General features: G+C 40.2%; 1 pseudogene; it reads right to left on the reverse strand.

Moving 5' to 3' along the window:
* Nucleotides 1–2,838: 2,838 nt before the first annotated feature.
* On the reverse strand, nt 2,839–3,817 carry LOC101661497 (annotated as a pseudogene).
* Between the last annotated feature and the right edge of the window lie 7 nt (nt 3,818–3,824).

Raw genomic sequence — 3,824 nt, forward strand, 5'->3', positions numbered from 1 at the left:
CGGTCCAACAATTCCCCACGGCCAGCCGAGTGATCATTCATCTCTCCTGGGTGCTGGCTCCCTGTAGCCTCCGCTACCGCTGCTGAGCCAAGCAGTGGCTGCAGAAGGGACATTTTTTCACAGCATGTCAACACTCAGAAGGTCCTGGGGCAGAGGCCATCAGAGGTCATGGGTCTGTCCTCTCCTTTAATTGAAAAATTTTAAATCTTACTATGGGCTGTACACTTCACGTACCTCAGCAGAAGGTCCCGCTGTCTTCCTTTCCCCCGTGTACTTGCCGATTCAGCCTCCACCCAGATCAGATGGGTCAGATTTTGGAAACAAAACTGTGATTCATGCAAAAACCAGATCAACAATTAGCAACTGCAGCCCTTCATTAAGAGCTTTGCCAAGGCTGAGTGCAGCTGTGTGATGAGGCTGAGTCAAACCTGACTCTTACCTGGACTGAAGTCAGACCCAACCTGACTGAGACTGAAGTCAGACTCACACTGTCCTCTGAGAAGGGAGCTAATCCACAGCCCTGAGTGCCCCACCCCACCCCCAACATTTACTCATTCAACTGTTACAGAGATTAGTCAGAACCAAATATAAAATCAGAAACGGAGTACTAAAGAGGGCCACTTCCCAAAGAGTTCCTTTGAATTGCCTGGGTGAGGTGTGGAGCAACAAGGAAAAGAGGTGGAAAGCTTAAGGTTCCCATGGCATCGGGCCATGTTGTCTTTTGGCAACTCAAACTCAACTCAACACAAACTCAACTCAACTCAGACTCAACTCAACTCAGACTCAACTCAACTCAACTCAACACAAACTCAACTCAACTCAAGCTCAACTCAACTCAAATTCAACTCAATTCAAACTCAACCCAACTCAGATTCAACTCAACTCAAACTCAGTTCAATGCAAACTCACTGCCACCAAGTCATTCTGACTCAGAGCAACCCTATAGAGCAGAGTGAACTGCCCCGGGGGATTTCAGAGACTGTAACTCTGGGTTGTTTGTTTTCTTTTAATGCCACCAAATATCATAATTTATTCAAGTGTCAGTAAATTTTTTTTTCTTCTGGTTATCCAAAAAAGACAGCACTAGGGAACGTTTTATAGTTAGCTGACACACATTCATATACTACTTTTATAAGGCTGAAGAAAATAAGTGAAACATGGCTCCAAACAATGAGTGTGCATTTTCAAAACAATGAGTATACTATTTGCTGCTCAGCATCCACCAAGTTTATTGAGCACCTCCTATTTTCAGGCTCAAAAACAAGTTCCCTTATAGAATTCTCAAATCTACTACTACACAAGGTAGAAAATCCTCCCTTTCACTTTACAGATGGGACTGATTCGAGCTTGTCTAACACCACAAGCTACCCGTTAGCAGCACATGTAATTTTATTAACTCACAGGTTTAAGGAAATACTGCTTATCTTTTTCACATTTGGGTTATTACCACTACGTCTTTGCTTTTATATTCATTTTTCTTAAATTCTTTTAGACTTAAATAGTGTTTCTATTTGCATGATCACCTCTTCTCTTTTCTTCTTAACTCTCTGAGGCCATCATTGCCATTTCTATCATCCCTCACTCAGAAATCACAGTAAAAAACACATGAGTCATTATGGACAATCTTAAGTATGGGGGCTGTAAAATTCATGGAAAATTGTCACTATCCATTTTAACTAATTCCCTTTTCCACATTCTTATTGAAGCCCCTCATATTACTCTATATTTTTGTGATTTAAAAATGACACAGGCATATACTTTTAAAAGGCTACACTTATTAAGAAACAGGCAACGGTTTCTAAAATATATTTAACCTCATTTTCATATTTGAATTATTAATATAGCTACAAATTGCTTGTTAAAAAGTGCAAACAGTTATATATTAGGATAGTCATACAGGTTCTTCAATGTTTATAGTATTTCTAAGAACTGGACTTGTGACTGGATCCTCATTTTATTTCAACTGGAATAAAGTTATCAAAGAATTATTTTATGATATCGGTGTGAAATTAGAGACAAAAGGTTAAATACAGAATTTAATAATTATTGGGGCTATTCCAATAGTTAGTTATATTAGATTCTAGCCAACTTCTCTTAATATGAAGTATAAACCCAAGGTCATAAGGGAATTTTGACTTATGGTGAAATTAAAGGACAGAGTGGAACTCCACCCCCCACCCCTCCACCCCCAATAGGTTCTCAAGATGTGAAAATCCTTACAGAAGCAGAATACCACAGCTTTCTCCCCCTAAGTGGCTGGGGGATTTAAACCCCCAGCCTTTTGGTTATCAGTCACTTGCTCAATGACTTTATGACTGGGGCCTCTCCTATGAAGTAGAAACTACCATATGCAGAAAACCCATTTTGTCCACAGTGTGAAAGGGGAGAAACATCAGAGATCTAACTAAACGCCCTTATTTTACAGAGTAGGGACTGGGGCTCACGCTTGATAACTAACGTGTCTAAGTTATAAGCCAATGGGAGAATTAGGATAGATTCCTGGGCCTGATTTTTATTCTGGGCTCTTCTGACCACCATCACAGTTTCCTCTCATTTAACGACTTACTGACATGATTGACTATAAGCAACTTCAATTTGAAAAAGAATTACATAAACAGCTTTCTCCAGAACCAACAGTTCTCTGATTTTTTTTTAAAACATGAGCTTCACAACAACAGAATGTCTAGGAGCACATCACACTAGAGACTTGTATAGTTTCAGTCAGTGGAGCACTTCATGCAAGAAAAGTTCACTTTACAAATAATTTGGTTTGGTTGTGTGCGCACACACACACACACACACACACAACCTTAGAGAAGTTCTAGCTTTACAATGTCTTCATAGCATAGTAACTTCGTACATTGAGAAATGGTTTTCCACAGCTTTGCCGTTTGTTTCAGAGCCAGTTTTCCTGTGTTGGCTGCCTCACTGGAGCTTCCGAAGACTTTAATCTTCCTACAGCGTGTGGCTCTTGTAGTTCTAGAAGAGTTATCTTTGACGGCAGCTTAGAGACGTTCTGCCAAAGAGGTTCCTTATTTATGTCCTGTCTGCAGTAAGCACGTTCAATTTGCAAAACTTCTGCTCCAGAGTCAACCTCCTTGTATAACAAGTCTGCATCCTCCATTTCCACCGCTTCTTATTGGGCGGACACAAAAGAATTCACTTGGCCTGGAATTTTCAGTGGGGACAAAAATCGCATTAACTGACTCCTTATTTGCCCTTCATTCTCCAACTGTTTGAGAAATTGTGCTGAATAAGGCCGGATGTTCCCGTGCTGACTTAATTTCCAAAGAATTATCTGTACATTTTGGATTAGCAATATGATTGGGAGTTATTTCCAACACTTCTCAGGTTTCCAAAAAGTGCTGAATCTCTTCTGAATCGGAAACCATCAAAGTAGTAGAAGTAGAATCTATATTCTCAAAAGATGTGTGAAAACCACCTGTACCTACACCTTCATTCAACGAGGCTTCCATAGTGGACGCCGAGTTTTCAATATCTTGTTTAACCAGATTGAGAGTTAATACATTCCTTGGTACTCTTTCTGTTTGGAGAACCAGTGCCGTCACCTAACCAGACGAGTCACATAATTCTGCACATTTAGGGAGCACATCCATATTAACTGTGTTTTCCTTTGGCTCATTGGATACTAATGTTTCTTCTGACTTGGCGTTTCGGCGCACTTCATTTTCATCTTTGAATTTTGTCTTCTGAGACCTTTTTTGGAAGCATCTTTCCCCTGGTTGTCATCAGATACAGAAAATATTGATAGGATTGCGGTTTGCCTCAAATATCAAATAGCCCATCTGAAATCAGGAGAGTCG

Source organism: Echinops telfairi, unplaced genomic scaffold (genome assembly GCF_000313985.2).
Source record: "Echinops telfairi isolate 266 unplaced genomic scaffold, ASM31398v2 ScPeMD7_7400;HRSCAF=8409, whole genome shotgun sequence".
Classification (NCBI taxonomy): Eukaryota; Metazoa; Chordata; class Mammalia; order Afrosoricida; family Tenrecidae; genus Echinops; species Echinops telfairi.